The following is a 19,848-nucleotide window of genomic DNA, read 5'->3' as shown; positions in this document are numbered from 1 at the left end:
TTTAATTGATATTTACAGGACTTTCCACCCCAAAACAATCAATTTTACCTTTTTCTCAAGTGCACATGGAACTTTCTCCAGGATAGATCACATCCTGGGCCATAAATCTAGCCTTGGTAAATTCAAAAAAATTGAAATCATCCTAGCCATCTTCTCTGACCACAATGCAGTAAGATTAGACCTCAATTACAGGAAAAAAACTATTAAAAATTCCAACATATGGAGGCTAAACAACACGCTTCTGAATAACCAACAAATCACAGAAGAAATTAAAAAAGAAATCAAATTATGCATAGAAATGAATGAAAATGAAAACACGACAACCCAAAACTTATGGGACACCGTAAAAGCAATGATAAGGGGAAGGTTCATAGCAATACAGGCGTACCTCAAGAAACAAGAAAAAAATCAAATAAATTAACTAACTCTACACCTAAAGCAACTAGAGAAGGAAGAAATGAAAAACCCCAGGGTCAGTAGAAGGAAAGAAATCTTAAAAAATTAGGGCAGAAATAAATGCAAAAGAAACAAAAGAGACCATAGCAAAAATCAACAAAACTAAAAGCTGGTTTTTCGAGAAGATAAACAAAATTGACAAGCCATTAGCCAGACTCATCAAGAAACAAAGGGAGAAGAATCAGATCAACAAAATTAGAAATGAAAATGGAGAGATCACAACAGACTCCACAGAAATACAAAGGATCATAAGAGACTACTACCAACAGCTATATGCCAATAAAATGGACAACTCGGAAGAAATGGACAAATTCTTAGAAAAGTATAACTTTCCAAAACTGAACCAGGAAGAAATAGAAGATCTTAACAGACCCATCACAAGCACGGAAATCGAAACTGTAATCAGAAATCTTCCAGCAAACAAAAGCCCAGGACCAGACGGCTTCACAGTGGAATTCTACCAAAAATTTAGAGAAGAGCTAACACCTATCCTACTCAAACTCTTCCAGAAAATTGCAGAAGATGGTAAACTTCCAAACTCATTCTATGAGGCCACCATCACCCTAATTCCAAAACCAGACAAAGATGTCACAAAAAAGGAAAACTACAGGCCAATATCACTGATGAACATAGATGCAAAAATCCTTAATAAAATTCTAGCAAACAGAATCCAACATCATATTTAAAAGATCATACATCATGACCAAGTGGGCTTTATCCCAGGAATGCAAGGTTTTTTTAACATCCGCAAATCAATCAATGTAATATACCACATTAACAAATTGAAAGAAAAAAACCATATGGTTATCTCAATAGATGCAGAAAAAGCCTTTGACAAAATTCATCATCCATTTATGATAAAAACCCTCCAGAAAGCAGGAACAGAAGGAACATACCTCAACATAATAAAAGCTATATATGATAAACCCACAGCAAACATTATCCTCAATGGTGAAAAATTGAAAGCATTTCCCCTAAAGTCAGGAACAAGACAAGGATGCCCACTTTCACCACTACTATTCAACATAGTTTTGGAAGTTTTGGCCACAGCAATCAGAGCTGAAAAAGAAATAAAAGGAATACAGATAGGAAAAGAAGAAGTAAAACTCTCACTGTTTGCAGATGACATGATCCTCTACATAGAAAACCCTAAAGACTCTACTAGAAAATTACTAGAGTTAATCAATGAATATAGTAAAGTTGCAGGATATAAAATTAACACACAGAAATCCCTTGCATTCCTATACTCCAATAATGAGAAAACAGAAAGAGAAATTAAGGAAACAATACCATTCACCATTGCAACAAAAAGAATAAAATACTTAGGAATATATCTACCTAAAGAAACAAAAGACTTATATATAGAAAACTATAAAACACTGATGAAAGAAATCAAAGAGGACACAAACAGATGGAGAAATATACCGTGTTCATGGATTGGAAGAATTAATATAGTGAAAATGAGTATACTACCCAAAGCAATCTATAGATTCAATGCAATCCCTATCAAGCTACCAATGGTATTTTTCACAGAACTAGAACAAATCATCTCACAATTTGTATGGAAATATAAGAAACCTCGAATAGCCAAAGTAATCTTGAGGAAGAAGAATGGAACTGGAGGAATCAACCTGCCTGACTTCAGGCTCTACTACAAAGCCACAGTCATCAAGACAGTATGGTACTGGCACAAAGATAGACATATAGATCAATGGAACAAAATAGAAAGCCCAGAGATAAACCCACGCACCTATGGACACCTTATCTTCGACAAAGGAGGCAAGAATATACAATGGAGAAAAGACAATCTCTTTAACAAGTGGTGCTGGGAAAACTGGTCAACCACTTGTAAAAGAATGAAACTAGAACACTTCCTAACACCATACACAAAAATAAACTCAAAATGGATTAAAGATCTAAACGTAAGACCAGAAACTATAAAACTCCTAGAGGAAAACATAGGCAAAACACCCTTCGACATAAATCACAGCAGGATCCTCCATGACCCACCTCCCAGAATATTGGAAATAAAAGCAAAAATAAACAAATGGGACCTAATTAAAATTAAAAGCTTTTGCACAACAAAGGAAACTATAAGCAAGGTGAAAAGACAGCCTTCAGAATGGGAGAAAATAATAGCAAACGAAGCAACAGACAAACAATTAATCTCAAAAATATACAAGCAACTTCTGCAGCTGAATTCCAGAAAAATAAACGACCCAATCAAAAAATGGGCCAAAGAACTAAACAGACATTTCTCCAAAGAAGACATACAGATGGCTAACAAACACATGAAAAGATGCTCAACATCACTCATTATTAGAGAAATGCAAATCAAAACCACAATGAGGTATCATTTCACACCAGTCAGAATGGCTGCTATCCAAAAGTCTACAAGCAATAAATGCTGGAGAGGGTGTGGAGAAAAGGGAACCCTCTTACACTGTTGGTGGGAATGCAAACTAGTACAGCCACTATGGAGAACAGTGTGGAGATTCCTTAAAAAACTGGGAATAGAACTACCATATGACCCAGCAATCCCACTGCTGGGCATACACACCGAAGAAACCAGAATTGAAAGAGACGCGTGTACCCCAACGTTCATCGCAGCACTGTTTACAATAGCCAGGACATGGAAGCAACCTAGATGTCCATCAGCAGACGAATGGATAAGGAAGCTATGGTACATATACACAATGGAATACTACTCAGCCATTAAAAAAATACATTTGAATCGGTTCTACTGAGATGGATGAAACTGGAGCCCATTATACAGAGTGAAGTAAGCCAGAAAGAAAAACAACAATACAGTATACTAATGCATATATATGGAATTTGAAAGATGGTAACGATAACCCTATATGCAAGACAGAATAAGAGACACAGATGCATAGAACAATTTTATGGACTCTGAGGGAGAAGGTGAGGGTGGGACGTTCTGGGAGAATAGCATTGAAACATGTATATTATCATATGTGAAACAGAACACCATTCCATGTTCGATGCATAAGACAAAGGCTCAGGGCCGGGGCAATGGGATGACCCAGAGGGATGGGATGGGGAGGGAGGTGGGTGGGGGTTGCAGGAAGGGGAATACATGTAAACTCATGGCTGATTCATGTCAATGTATGGCAAAAACTATTACAATATTGTAAAGTAATTAGCCCCCAACTAAAATAAAAAAATAAAATAAAAAATAAAAAAATAAAATAAAAAAAAGAAGATGTGGCAAAAATACACAGAAGAACTGTACAAACAATATCTTCATAACCCAGATAACCACGATGGTGTGATCACTCACCTGGAGCCAGACATTCTGAAATGAGAGGTCAAGTGGGCCTTAGGAAGCATCACTAGGAACAAAGCTAGTGGAGGTGATTGAATTCCAGTAGAGCTATTTCAAATCCTAAAAGATGCTGCTGCAAAAGTGCTGGACTAAATATGCCAGCAAATCTGGAAAACTCAGCAGTGGCCACAGGACTGAAAACGGTCAGTTTTCATTCCAATCCCAAAGAAAGGCAAAGCCAAAGAATGTTCAAACTACCACACAATTGCAGTCATCTCACTCACTAGTACAGAGAAGGCAATGGCACTCCACTCCAGCACTCTCGCCTGGAAAATCCCATGGATGGAGGAGCCTGGTAGGCTGTAGTCCATGGTGTCGCTAAGAGTCAGACACGACTGAAGTGACTTAGCAGCAGTAGCAGCACACTCTAGTAAAGTAATGATCAAAATTCTCCAAGCCAGGCTTCAACAATATGTGAACCGTGAGCTTTCAGATGTTCAAGCTGGATTTAGAAAAGGCAGAGGAACCCGAGATCAAATTGCCAACATCCACTGGATCATAGAAAAAGCAAGAGAGTTCCAAAAAAAACATCTACTTCTGCTTCATTGACGATGCCAATGCCTTTGACTGTGTGGATCACAACAAACTATGGAAAATTCTTCAAGAAATCAGAATACCAGACCACCTGACCTACCTCCTGAGAAATGTGCATGCAGGTCAGGAAGCATTAGTTAGAACTGGACATGGAACAACAGACTGGTTCCAAATTGGGAAAGGAGTACGTCAAGGCTGTATATTGTCACCCTGCTTATTTAACTTATATGCAGAGTACATTATGAGAAACGCTGGGCTGGATGAACCACAAGCTGGAATCAAGATTGCCAGGAGAAATATCAATAAGCTCAGATACACAGATGAAATGACCCTTATGGCAGAAAGCAGAGAAGAGCTAAAGAGCCTCTTGATGAAAGTGAAAGAGGAGAGTGAAAAAAAAAAAAAAACTGGCTTAAAGCTCAACATTCAGAAAACAAAGATCATGGCATCTGGTCCCACCACTTAATGCAAATAGATGGGGAAACAGTGGAAACAGTGGCAGACTTTATTTTGGGGGGCTCCAAAATCACTGTAGATGGTGACTGCAACCATGAAATTAAAAGATACTTACTCCTTAGAAGAAAAGTTATGAATAAACTAGACGGCATATTTAAAAGCAGAGACATTACTTTGTCAACAAAGGCTTGTCTAGTCAAGGCTATGGTTTTTCCAGTAGTCAGGTATGGATGTGAGAGTTGGACTAGAAAGAAAGCTGAGCACCATATAATTGATGCTTCTGAACTGTGGTGTTGGAGAAGCATCTTGAGATTCCCTTGGACTGCAAGAAGATCTAATCAGTCCATTCTAAAGGAGATCAGTCCTCAATATTCACTGGAAGGACTGATGCTGAAGCTGAAACTCCAGCACTTTGGCTACCTGATGTGAAAAAGTGACTCATGAGAAAAGACCCTGATGCTCGGAAAGATTGAGGGCGGGAAGAGAATGGGATGGCAGAGGATGAGATGGTTGAATGGCATCACCAACGTGATGGACATGAGCTTGAGCAGGCTCTGGATGTTGGTGATGAACAGGGAAGCCTGGTGTTCTGCAGACCATGGGGTTGTACAGAGTTGTACATGAGTGAGCAACTGTACTGAACTGATGTCAGATAAAACCATCCCAACAGTTTTTTTTTTTCTTTTTCATTTTTTAATTCTTGTGTAAAACACAATATGGTACCATGAACCATATTGTATTTTGCACTAGAATATTTGAATTGACTTTGTAGTCTTTCCTGAATCCCCCCACCCTTTTTTAAAACTGTATGTTAATCAGATAGCTTAATGGCAAAATTCTTCAGTGTAATTGTAGTTGTTCAGTTGTTTAATCGTGTCCGACTCTCTGCGACCCCATGGACTACAGCACCCCAGGGCTTTCCTGTCCTTCACTATTTCCCAGAGTTTGCTCAAACTCATGTCCATTGAGTGGATGATGCCATCCAATTACTCATCTTGGAAAATTATGTCACACATTTTCTTCCCAGTTCGTTTCATATAATAATAGTTGAAATATACCTACATGAATATTTCTTGAATTATTTTTCAGGATCAATATGTTAAATATGCCAAAATAAAGGCACTGAATTTTCAGTTGTTGCATTTTATTTTGAACATTTTATAGCAATATTTGGAATGAGTGCTAGTTACAAGAAGACTATAAAATGACAATCCAGAGTTCATGTTAACTTGGTTCTCATTTTTTAAGTTAAAAATTTTGGCATAAGCTATACAAAGTATTACTCTGCCTGACATATTATTTTATGACAATTTTATTGTTATTATAAAACCTCCCTAGAGCAGAACAGTAGCCAAATAGCCTTATTTGGATCATAGGGACTAGAGTTAATAAAACTTTGCTGCCTGTGAAATACTTTATTTTCTTTAAAAAAAATACTTCAGTTCTACCACATTACATGTTAATAGTCTCATCATGACACTGGAGTAGTTAACTGGTGATTGTTAAGAGATAACATTTTTTTCCAATGTTCCTATTACTGTTTTCAGAAGGTGAACTTGATGGTGGCAAAAGTTTTCTATCAGGTGACTAATAGTGTTCTAAAAAATAGAGAAGTATTCAGCTCGTCAACAGGTTAAGCATTGTCCTTAGGTACTTTAAAGTGAGTGTGATGATTTGGAAAGGTGTCTAAATAAAAAATAGGAATAAAATATCATAAAATAAGGACTGTGATATGGATGGACCTAGAGACTATAATACTAAGGCAATGACAAAGACAAATATCATATAATATCACATATGCAGAATCTGAAAAATTAATGATCTTATTTAGAAAACAGAAATAGACCCACATAGTAGAAAATAAACTGATGGTTATCAAAGGAGAAAGGGGATGGGGAGAGATAAATTAGCAGGATGGATTAACATTTACACATCTCTATATATAAAATAGATACTAATGAGCACCTACTGCATGGCATGGGGAACTATGTTCAATATTTTATAATAACTTATAAGGGAAAATAATCTGAAAAAAGATAACATAAAAATACATAATGTACACCTGAATCACTCTGCTGTACACCTGAAACTAACACAACATTGTAAATCAAGTATACTTCAATCTTTAAAAAAGTCTTATGTGAACTATGAAAACAAAGAACAGCAGTTAAAATAAAAAATGAAACACTAATGTGGAATTAATTTAGACTTTAGGAGAAAATTATACTTATTAAACAACTTGGATAGTCATTACAAAGAATCTTGGTGACTTATTGAAAATAGTAAAAGTGTAAACTGTAAGAAAATGTTAGTGTATTGAAATGTGCACATTTGAGATTGTTTAAGGGAAGATTGATGTAGATCAAAAATGAATGCACTGCCCTTTCAAACTCATGAACCTGAGTCATGGAGTCAATTCTAAAATAGAAAACAGAGATATTCACAATCTTCAACAATTCAGAAATCACCATATAAATACAAAAAGTGAAAGGAAGCTGAATTTTTAAAAGTTAGATTGTAATATGCGAAAGTACTTAAAGTAAAAATGTAAATATGACTTCAGAATGATTACACCTTAGAATACTCTATTTGAGTTCTGTCCTAATTCTGGAATCCCTTGTTGAGCTTATAGTTGGTAATTTACTTGAACAAACTATTACAATCACACGCCCTGTTTAGTAGACGCATTACATAAAGATTTTATAGTTAAATAATTAATCCCTATTTTTTATTTTGTAAAATGGAGAGAAAGTGATACTTTAAAACAAACAAACAAAGCTTTTCAACAGAAATAACACCCAAATATCCTAATACCTTGGTAACAGTAAGCAAAAGACCCCGGGGATGCATAGCCAAATGCGGAAGAAAGAAAAGTGAAAGTGAAGTCGCTCAATCATGTCCGACTAGTTGTGAATCCATGGACTGTAGTCCACCAGGCTTTTCCATCCATGGGGTTTTCCAGGCAAGAATACTGGAGTGGGTTGCCATTTCCTTCTCCAGGGGATCTTCCCCACTCAGGGATCGAACCCAGGTCTCCTGCATTGCAGGCAGACGCTTTACCCGCTGAGCCACTAGGGAAGCCAAATGTAAGCTTACAATGATTAGAGGAAAATATATAGTCAAATCAAGAGGCTTTGTTTTTCTGCCTCAATATTCACTACGTAATTTTGGAACCATATGAAAAGGACGATATTGATTTTTTCTGCTAACCCTCTTGATGGAAATACTGTCAAGGGCTTTCATTTTTAAGATGATTGCTTTGTGTTTGTTTGTTTGTTTTAATGCAAGGTGCTGCATCACTGTAAAATACCACAGAATGGTTTCAACAGAGGGCATAACCACATATCTGGCAACATTTAGGTAGGCTAAAAACATATGACCCACTAGCCCTTGGATTATAGATTATTATGTTAATATGACTTCTCTCAATGCTAAATATGTTTTCCACTATAATGGAAAAAGATAATGCTCCCCTTGAAACTGACATAAAATTCTGTTTCCCACATTGTCTTACAGGTTTTGGAATTTGGATTTTGCTGAACCAGGAAAATATATCAGAGGGCATTATCCTTGAAGCATGAATGTAGAAGAAAGTCATATATAGCATTTTACCTAAAATTGTAAAAAGAAAAATATGGCCTAAAAGGAAAATATTCTGAATCTTGAAATGGTCTGCTATTAATATGTCTAAATATATTTTTAAATATTTGAGGACTTAATAAAATAATACATTTCAACACTGCTATTGGAGGTAAACTGCTCTCTGATTGCTATTAACAATTTAAATTATCATGGAAATATTTATGTCTATCATTCAAGGTCCATCCCACCTATGACCTTTTTCCCCGTCAATCACTGGGCTTTTCTTTTTCTAACTCTTCATTTTGCTTATCATATTTTGGCAAATAAAGTATAATTTAATTTTATGGATATCCCCATTGTATAGTAGTAGTCTTTTATGTTTTGTATATCTGTGAGTACATTGTACAGGAGACAGGGATCAAGAAAATCCCCATGGAAAAGAAATGCAAAAAAGCAAAATGGCTATCTGAGGAGACCTTACAGATAGCTGGGAAGAGAAGAGAAGCGAAAAGCAAAGGAGAAAAGGAAAGATATTCTCATCTGAATGCAGAGTTCCAAAGAATAGCAAGGAGAGATAAGAAAGCCTTCCTCAACGATCAGTGCAAATAAATAGAGGAAAACAACAGATTCGGAAAGACTAGAGATCTCTTCAAGAAAATTAGAGATACCAAAGGAACATTTCATGCAACGATAGGCTCGATAAAGGACAGAAATGGTATGGACCTAACAGAAGCAGAAGATATTAAGAAGAGGTGGGAAGAATACAAAGAAGAACTGTACAGAAAAGATCTTCATGACCCAGATAATCACGATGGTGTGATCACTCACCTAGAGCCAGACATCTTGGAATGTGAAGTCAAGTGGGCCTTAGAAAGCACCACTACGAACAAAGCTAGTGGAGGTGATGGAATTCCAGTTGAGCTATTTCAAATCCTCAAAGGTGATGCTGTGAAAGTGCTGCACTCGATATGCCAGCAAATTTGGAAAACTCAGCAGTGGCCACAGGACTGGAAGAGGTCAGTCTTCATTCCAATCCCAAAGAAAGGCAATGCCAAAGAATGCTCCAACTACCGCACAATTGCACTCATCTCACATGCTAGTAAAGTAATGCTCAAAATTCTCCAAGCCAGGCTTCAGCAATATGTGAACCGTGAACTTCCAGATGTTCAAGCTGGTTTTAGAAAAGGCAGAGGAACCAGAGATCAAATTGCCAATATCCACTGGATCATCAAAAAAGCAAGAGAGTTCCAGAAAAACATCTATTTCTGCTTTATTGACTATGCCAAAGCCTTTGACTGTGTGGATCACAATAAACTGTGGAAAATTCTGAAAGAGATGGGAATACCAGACCATCTGACCTGTCTCTTGAGAAACCTGTATGCAGGTCAGGAAGCAACAGTTAGAACTGGACATGGAACAACAGACTGGTTCCAAATAGGAAAAGGAGTATGTCAAGGCTGTATATTGTCAGCCTGCTTATTTAACTTATATGCAGAGTACATCATGAGAAACGCTGGGCTGGAAGGAACACAAGCTGGAATCAAGACTGCCGGGAGAAATATCAATAACCTCAGATATGCGGATGACACCACCCTTATGGCAGAGAGTGAAGAAGAAGTAAAGAGCCTCTTGATGAAGGTGAAAGAGGAGAGTGAAAAAGTTGGCTTAAAGCTCAACCTTCAGAAAACTAAGATCATGGCATCTGGTCCCATCACTTCATGGGAAATAGATGGGGAAACAGTGGAAACAGTGTCAGACTTTATTTTTTTGGGCTCCAAAATCACTGCTGATGGTGATTGCAGCTATGAAATTAAAAGACGCTTACTCCTCGGAAGGAAGGTTATGGCCAACCTAGATAGCATATTTAAAAGCAGAGACATTACTTTGCCAACAAAAGTACGTCTAGTCAAGGCTATGGTTTTTCCAGTGGTCATGTATGGATGTGAGAGTTGGATGGTGAAGAAAGCTGAGCGCCAAAGAATTGATGCTTTTGAACTGTGGTGTTGGAGAAGACTCTTGAGAGTCTCTTGGACTGCAAGGAGATCCAATCAATCCATCCTAAAAGAGATCAATCCTGGGTGTTCATTGGAAGGTCTGATGTTGAAGCTGAAACTCCAATACTTTGGCCACCTCATGCGAAGAGTTGACTCATTGGAAAAGACCCTAATGCTGGGTAGGATTGGGGGCGGAAGGAGAAGGGGACGACAGAGGATGAGATGGTTGGATGGCATCACCGACTCGTTGGACATGGGTTTGGGTAGACTCCGGGAGTTGGTGATGGACAGAGAGGCCTGGCATGCTGCAATTCATGGGGTCGCAAAGAGTCGGACACGACTGTGCGACTGAACTGAAATGAGTACAAATAATTAAAGTAGATGAATGCTTATGTCACTGAAATGGAAAGACTGACAAATTTAGCATGTTCACAGAAGTTAAAGTACAAAACAAATCTGACTGACATATAATTCACTGTAACAGAATCCTTAAACAAGATGCACTATTTATATGTAAAAATATCATGCTACCTTTAATTTCTTGATGACTCATTTAAATCTGTACTTTTTATTGTGGTAAATACATAATATAAAAATGGTTTAAATGATAAATTATAAGCATAGAATTCAATGACAGTATGACACTGTTGTTTAACCATCAATCACCACTATCTGTCTCTAGAACTTTATCTTCTTTCCAAACTAAAATTCTATACCCTTTAAAGAGTACTTCCTCATACACTCTTCTTTGCGATCTCTAGTTACTTGAACATGCAAAGTAATATAAGAACATATAATCATTTGGAATACATTGCAGGAAAAATACAATATGGAATTCATTGATTAGGAAGTCACATTAATAACACTGGCATTATGTTAAATATGTTGCTGATACTGCATTGAAATTGGATTTTCTACTTGAAATGCTAAGAATTAAACACTAATGGTCAGTTGTCTTGTACCTAGCTAATTTTCTTATTCAAATTACGTGTGTGTGTGCTCAGTTGTTAAGTCATGTCTGATCCTTTGAGGCCCCATGGACTGTAGACCTTCAGGCTCCTCTGTCCATGGGATTTTACAGGCAAGAATACTGGAGTGAGTTGCCATTTCTTTCTCTAGGGGATCTTCCCAACTCAGAGCTTGAACACACGTCTCCTTAGTCTCCTGCATTGGCAGGTGGGTTCTTTATCACTAGGCCACCTGTGTGTTTTATACCTAGCTAATTTTCTTATTCAAAGTATAACAATAATAAAGACTTTAAAAAACAGAAATATAAAGAAAGAAATCTCAGTGAAATTATCAGAGTTCCCTGACTAAGCAGGAATTAAAGAACAGATAAGAGAACCAGCTAGTTTTAGAAAAGGCAGAGGAACCACAGATCAAATTGCCAATATCCGATGGATCATCGAAAAAGCAAGAAAGTTCCAGAAAAACATCTATTTCTGCTTTATTGACTGTGCCAAAACTTTTGACTGTGTGGATCACAATAAACTGGAAAATTCTGAAAGAGATGGAAATACCAGACCACCTGACCTGCCTGTTGAGAAACCTGTATGCAGGTCAGGAAGCAACAGTTAGAACTGGACATGGAACAACAGACTGGTTCCAAAGACGAAAAGGAGTACGTCAAGGCTGTATATTGTCACCCTGCTTATTTAACTTATATGCAGAGTACATCATGAGAAACCCTGGGCTGGAGGAAGCACAGGCTGGAATCAAGATTGCCGGGAGAAATATCAATAACCTCAGATATGCGGATGACACCACCCTTATGGCAGAAAGTGAAGAACTAAAGAGCCTCTTGATGAAAGTGAAAGAGGAGAGTGAAAAAGTTGGCTTAAAGCTCAACATTCAGAAAACTAAGATCATGGCATCTGGTCCCATCACTTCATGGCAGATAGATGGGGAAACAGTGGAAACAGTGTCAGACTTTATTTTTATGGGCTCCAAAATCACTGTAGATGGTGACTGCAGCCATGAAATTAAATGACACTTACTTCTTGGAAGGAAAGTTATGACCAACCTAAACAGCATATTAAAAAGCAGAGACACTACTTTGCCAACAAAGGTCCGTCCAGTCAAGGCTATGGTTTTTCCAGTGGTCATGTATGGATGTGAGAGTTGGACTAGAAAGAAAGCTGAGTGCAGAATTGATGCTTTTGAACTGTGGTGTTGGAGAAGACTCTTGAGAGTCCCTTGGACTGCAAGGAGATCCAACTAGTCCATACTAAATGAGGTCAGTCATGGGTGTTCATTGGAGGGACAGATGTTGAAGCTGAAACTCCAATACTTTGGCCACCTGATGGGAAGACCTGACTCATTTGTAAAGACCCTTATGCTGGGAAGGATTGGGGGCAGGAGGAGAAGGGGATGACAGAGGATGAGATGCTTGGATGGCATCACCGACTCAATGGACATGGGTTTGGGTGGACTCTGGGAGTTCGTGATGGACAGGGAGGCCTAGCATGCTGCAGTTAATAGGGTCAGAAAGAGTAGGACAGGACTGAGCGACAGAACTGAACTGAAGTGAACCAGTATAGAGTGAGCTGCTTTTTCCCTCAGGGCATTTAACCAATTCTTAGGGTGGATCCAGAGACTGGGAATACTAGAGTAGGGATAGAGCTAAGAAATGCCAGTGAAGTTCTGAAAAGTTTTCAGAGCAGCGGAGATTCACCGAAAACAAAAACTTCCTAGGACAGGGAATTCAGAGAAACACTTCTAGGAGGCTGATCCCATAATAGAGGCATTTATTGAAGTCTTCAGCTGTGGAGGATTAAAAACTAAAAAACCACTGAAAGCAGACTCCCAGTGCCAAGATGATCAAGAAAGGGCTGACTTTTACTAGGAGGGTACCCCGTAAGTATTCCTTTTTCTCAGTTGAGATTCAGAGGGAAAAAAAAAAAAAGCACACAAGTATAATTTGAGTTATTACAAAACTAATAACCCAGCCTGGAATCAGCTCAGTGCCTGATTGGATTAGAATGGTGTGTCTCCAGCTTACATGTCTATTAGACTTCAGGGAAATAAATATTCAATAGAAAAAAAAGTATTAGTATTTATGACCTCTAGACTTTTTCAAAATTGCCAAGACTAAGAGAATAAAGAGAAAATAGCAATAAACCTGCATATAATTCTTGATTTCTAAGTTATCAGTGATGGACTTTATTCAACTGTGAATAATATGTTCAAAATTGTTGTAAGGATGTATATATGAAAAGAGAACTATAGTATACATGAAAAAAAGCTAAATAAAAATTTTTGAACTAAAAAAAATGAAAGTAACCTAAATGCCCATTGACAGATGAATGGATAAACATGCCATTCATATACACAATGGAATATTACTCAGCTATTAAAAGGAATAAAATTGGGTTATATGTAGAGACATGGATGGACCTACATAGTGTCATACACAGTGAAGTAAGTCAAAAAGAGAAAAACAAATAATGTATATTACCATACATATGTGGAATCTGGAAAAATGGTACAGATGAAACTATTTGCAAAGCAGAAATAAACACACAGATGAAGAGAACAAATGTACGAACACCAAGGGGGGAAAATGGGGATGGGATGAATTGAGAGAGTGGGATTGACATGTATACACTGCTATGCATGGAAGAGAGATAACTAGAGAAGAGTCTGCTGTGTGCAGAGAACTCAACTCAGTACTGTGTGGTGACCTTGATGGGAGGGATTCACTTCACTGTACAGGAGAAACTAGTAAAAAGTGGTAAACTTTTATGCCCCAACAAATAAAATTTAAAAAAAAAATTAAGAACGGAATTGATTATTTAATGACAGACTGGAAATGATAGAAGAATAGAGAATTGGAAAATAGTTCAATAGGAAATGTGCAGGTTGAAAAAGAGTAAAAATAGTAAACATATTGAAAAGAGTGATTTGAGAAGGAGATCTAATATAAGTTATTGGTATTCAAGAAGCAGGGAGAGAGAATGGGGAAAAAAAAAAAGTAAATGAGAGAAAAAGCCCTAAAATAAAGTTCCCCAAATTGTTAAAAGATAAGGAATGTAAGTACTCAGAAAACCACACCCAGGCCTATCATATATATTTCTTCAAAGGGATAAAAGGCTATGAAAAAGTACTGGAACAACAGATCAAAAATATCTTTAAACTGCTGAAAGAAAATAACTGCCAACTTATGCTTTCATTCCCAGCTACAGTGTTTTTAATTGTGAAATAAGATAGAGATTTTTTTTTTTTTCAGAACAGCAACAGTCATACAATAAACTAAACTATAAGAGAACTTTTTTGGCCCCAAAATATATATACCAGAAGTAAATACACATATAGAAAAATAAATGAATAGGAAAGAAAAATAAATGCATGTGAAAATGTATATAAATTTTAATTTTATGGAAATTAAAATAATATATATATATATAAGTTTAACATAGAATTAAAAGGCATAGAAATGTTATATAGAAATACATTGTTTTAAGACATCAGCATATTCTTGAGAATGGTATTCACATTACCCCAAAGAAGTCAATTACACGTTTGGTATCTCTGGGCCAACTAATAGTGCTAGAAAAAAAAAGTTACATTTTACTAAAAAGAATCTATAACTGAAATGTTAAAAGAAGAGGCAATATACTTCTAAAGAAAGCAAAAATGAGAGAAAATATTACATAAAACAATAAAACAAATGGACCAAAGGGTATGATAAAACACATAAATCCAAATAGCAATGATTTATCTTACAGGTGAATGGCACATATCCATTTGTTAAAGACAAAATTTATCAAAATAGATGAAAATAAAAGTCAACTACACATTGCTTACAAAGTTTGCTTTAAGAAAATGAAAGCTACTGTGCAGTATAAATGGCAATTCTTTGTCATTCTTATATATGACACACAGATTCCCAACTAAATGTGTATTTTCAATAGTATATTTGGTCTTACAAGCATTTTAAAAACTCAAAAACATATCTACATTCCTGAAGGATTCCTCAGCCTTAATTCGTAGAGTTTTATCTACTTCTTGATTACACATGAACTATTTCTCCTAGATTTTCTTGCCACATTTGTTTTAAGTTTTGAATGTAAATCTTCAAACTTCTTCTAGATCAATAGTCAGTTTCGCTGTTCAATTGCACACACACACAAAACAAAAATGGCTGAAAAAAATGACTTTCAACTTACATACAATTATGTATATTGTAATCAATTTGAGGATGTTTTATTTTGTTCCACTGCTTTACTTGTATGTTTTATGTCAATAAAGAACTGCCTAAGATGGATTTGTATTATGCTCTAATGACTAATAAAAGAATAATCATGAGTTACTCTGTAAATTGCCATTTATACCACACAGGTTTTATGGTTTTTCACATACCTATTCTTACATATACTTAAAGGTGTTTTATCTGAAGACACAAACTACTGTTGTAATTTCATTCAAAATACATTCAGTTTATATATTAATTTTAGAGAAGTAGGCATTTATGATAGTAAGCTTCATATTTCCTGATACTGTACAGTTACTTTTCACTTTTTCTGACCTAGTTTTATCTTTCCATCACATTACACAATTTCTTTATGTAGGTGCTAACTTGTTAACTGTAATTCTATTTTATTTTATTCTGCATTAAAGGGACTATTTCCCATTTTCATCTCTAAAGAAAGTAAGAGGAGGTAAAAATGTGATTTTTAACAAATTTTACTCATTTAATTTTTCTATACTTCCAAAAAGGTTTTATTGGATATGCATGATAAATCATATCTTCTACCAAACTAAATCATTTTATCCCTTACTTTTGAATTTTTAACTTTTTTTAATTTTATTATTTCAATCAGTAGAACTTCAAAAAATGTGCTACTCAGTGATGAGAACAACAGGTAGCCTTTTACATAGTTTCTTATTTTAACTGTAATGATTTTAATATTTAAGCCTACTTAGTTAAGAAAATAATGTGTATTTCTTGCATAAGACAGAGGTTCCTGTTATACTCAGCCACAAACACCACATATGATTTAGAAAAATGACCCTTTTAATTCTTAAAATTATTAACCACAGATATTAAGGTGGGCCAATATTATTTTCCTATCTTTCAACTCTAAAATTCTATCATATATCCACTCTCTTTCCAAATTAGAGAATATCCTATGGGATGGCCTAGAGTGAGACAATAACTTCAAAGAAAAGGGGAAAACAATTTATATTTTGTGGATAATATTAAATCTCATCAACTATTTAGAGTGAAACATAAAATGCAAATCAACATTTAGACACTGGGAAAGATGTTAATATTTTGCTAAACTTTTCAGTCTTTATCCAGATGTCTGGCAGCACATAAGGAAAACAAAACACTCTGTGAATAAACATAATCTCAATTACACCAAAATGCCATTTTCCCACTGATTTCCAATTTTCTTTTTAAGAGAGGGTATAATCACAGGTTGGGTGATTGTAGAGATTAACAATCCTCATTTCTAAGAACACACCACTATAGTTCCTTCATTAGGCATTCTGATGCCTATGCTATTGTAACAAAAGCTGAATTAAGCAGCAGTGAAAATTTTCCTGTTTTGTTCTTGTTGCTACAGTCATTTTGACATGAACCAAACTGAAGACGATGGTCTACTGAGGGCTTATTGACTCTTGAAAAAAGTTATTCTTTTAAAAGTTATTTTGCTTTCTGGAGAAAAATTACTATCACCCTTTTTAAATATTTTTTATTCTCATGTAAACTTTATACTTATCCAGTTGGGTGTATCAACAGTTTTACTTTAACAACATTTTTCTAGTATCAGGGCAAATTATGACCCACGGGGTAACATCCAGTTTTATTCATTAATTTCTAATTAAAGCAATAATTATTCCACATCAAACACTGGTAAAGTCTTCATAAAAGTGTTAAAAGAGATTACTTTGTATGTATTAGACAATTTTTTTTAGTTTTCTGACTAAAATAATTTCTCTCTAATTTTGGATTATTTGGAGGAAATAATGCACTCTTCAGAAGTACTTCTCAATAAAGAAAAAATTTTTCCAAGAAAAGAGAATCTTAAGTAGGCTTGCAGCTGGGATATAATGAAATTTTGTCTGTTCTTGTAATCCTAAATATTAGTATAACTTTTTATTTTATAATTTGTTTCCCTGGATAGTATTTCAGCGTTTTTACTGAAGTAAGAAACATATATTCTGTTCCAATTACAATAAACTCTGCCACTAAATTATAAATTCAATTAGGACCACCTGGCTATATATATTTTAATTTCTATTTCTTACAGCAGTACACCTTAAGCTTACAAAAGATTTTCCCTCTGATTATGTTGTTATCATATACACTGACTTTGGTAAAAAGAAAAACAAAAAATTTTCTCATGTGTTACATGATGAGTTTTGCTTAGGTGTTTATGTCAGTAATTATCTCATAGCATCTAAAATTAGTTCTAATTGCTGTATATTTGGCCTCCATTTTCTGATCCTCTTTCCCCAGCTCTATTTGCTCTCCAGCTTTCAAAGGTACTTAATATCTTAATGGGCTTCATGACACACCCTCACTAATACTTGCGTGGAAATGTCATTTACTTATTAGTATGAATTTTGTATTATACTTTCATACATTTAGAAATAATTACCTACCTAATTATAATTGTAATTGAGGGGAGTAAGTATATATTATAATATGATTATGGCTTTTATATAAATTGAGGGGTTTTTTTTGCCTGTCACAGGAGAGGTGCCATTAAAGACTAAAATTGCAGACTGCTGCAAACACTAGAATTGTTGACAAGATTATTCAGGAAGGATTCACCAGACACTCATTTTGTGGAAAGTGAAAGCTACTCTAATTGAGTAAACTTTGTGATAGTTTACAAACCTTCCAGAGCCCCAACGGATTACAAATTTAAAAGAGGAATTAGTTTACCAATACATCTGGGGGTCTGCAACAGGGAAACTTGAAGAAGATGTAAGAGATTCAGCTATTTCCATCTGCTATTTCTTTCTTCCTGCTCATATTGCACTAGAGTCCATACAGCATCAACCAGGAAGATCATTAACTGAAACCATGAAAATACAGGTGATACTGACTGTTTCTAAGTGGGGAATTTTAACCATCAAAAACAAGACCGAGAAGTTTCCACAATTTGCTTGGCCCCTGGTATACAGACTCAGCTGCAGGGCCAGCTCTACTTTAGGACACAAATCAGAGTCCTTGGTGGACAGACTATGAGCCAATATGATGAAAGAAGAGCTGATCATCAAAACAGGTGAACTTCCATTTTTTGTTGCTAACATTTTATATCAACATCTTAAATGCAATAAAATAGAAGCTGTTAAAAATCAAAAACAAACGGAGACCAGACATGAAAATCCCCTAAGCAGGCCAAAACCAGTTTAGTCATACAAGCAAAGTTAAATTCAGTTAACTTCACAAACCTAACTTGAACTGGGTAATTTCTTGTTCATGCCTCTGGAAATCAAGCAATATCTAAACTATTGCCAAAACTGATATGAACTAACCATTAACCAATTCCCTATCATTTGAGAAAATTCTACTATTATAAACAACCACTGAAGAACATGACCTTCTCATAGTATAAACTGCTCTAAAGCAATATGAAGTGAAGTGTTAGTTGCTCAGTCATGTCCAGCTCTTTGTGACCCCATGGACAGTAGCCCGCCAGACTCCTCTCTCCATGGGATTCTCCAGGCAAGAATACTGGAGTGAGTTTGCCATTTCCTTCACCAGGAGACCTTGCAGACTCAGGGATCTAACCCAGGTCTCCAGCAATGCAGGTAGATTCTTTACCATTTGAGCCACCTGGGAATCCCTACTTGAACCTTATTGGTTTGACCACTCCCTATTTACAAGCTGTATTTTTGGTGTGTGTACAATAAATAGTACTAATTTCTACGTCAGTAAATCATCGGTTTTACTTCTGTCATGTTTGAAATTTTGATACCGTAAATACTGAAACTGTGCAGAGATTTTCTCCAGGTATTACCTGTAGTGTGTGTGAGAGAGACAAAGTTCATAACTGAGCTAGGTATGAGAAAGGTACCTGTGGCAATAACATATTTAATCTGTGTTCTCTTCCTCCTTAAACCTTTCACGCGCCATGATTCCCACGTCCATACCTTCTTCTCCAGATTCTAAGGAAGCTTCTCAGCAAACTCAACGGATGACTTTGGCAAAGATAATGGTATCATCCCCCGACTGGAGCTGACAAGAAATGCAGTGCCTACCAGGAGGCGGATGAAGATGTGCTGAGCCGAGGGCCGAGGAACCAGGAATTCCCGCAAGTTAGAAGCTGCGTCAGACTCACGCGAGAACAGGATTGGGCTTTCCATAAGCACCTGGGTCTAACTGAGGTGGAGGCTTCCTCTCCAAACCCTCTTGATTCCACTCACTTTCAGCTGCAGAAGCCAATTTGTGGCTATTCAGAAACTAGTAAAACCAAAGGTAGAATGAGTAGGAGTAGAAGGAGAAGCCATCGGGAAGGC

At 36.2% G+C, this 19,848-nt stretch overlaps 1 protein-coding gene across 3 annotated transcripts in view; it reads right to left on the bottom strand.

The window, feature by feature from the left end:
- The window catches only part of CDH18 (cadherin 18), a 647,409-nt gene extending 627,766 nt beyond the window's left edge, over positions 1 to 19,643 (bottom strand). Inside the window, exon 1 of one of the 3 annotated variants that reach the window (XM_081524342.1) lies at positions 19,483 to 19,643. The gene's annotated coding sequence lies outside the window, so the exon portion shown is untranslated. Of the gene's footprint in view, positions 1 to 19,406 lie in introns of all 3 variants that reach the window. The other 2 variants (XM_081524344.1, XM_081524343.1) reach the window with 2 other exon arrangements.
- Positions 19,644 to 19,848: the final 205 nt, after the last annotated feature.

Source organism: Giraffa tippelskirchi, chromosome 8 (assembly GCF_054371585.1).
Source record: "Giraffa tippelskirchi isolate mGirTip1 chromosome 8, T2T-mGirTip1v1.2.pri, whole genome shotgun sequence".
Taxonomy (NCBI): Eukaryota; Metazoa; Chordata; class Mammalia; order Artiodactyla; family Giraffidae; genus Giraffa; species Giraffa tippelskirchi.
Note: the sequence above shows the minus strand (reverse complement) of the source record. Positions and strands in the feature narration are given on the sequence as shown.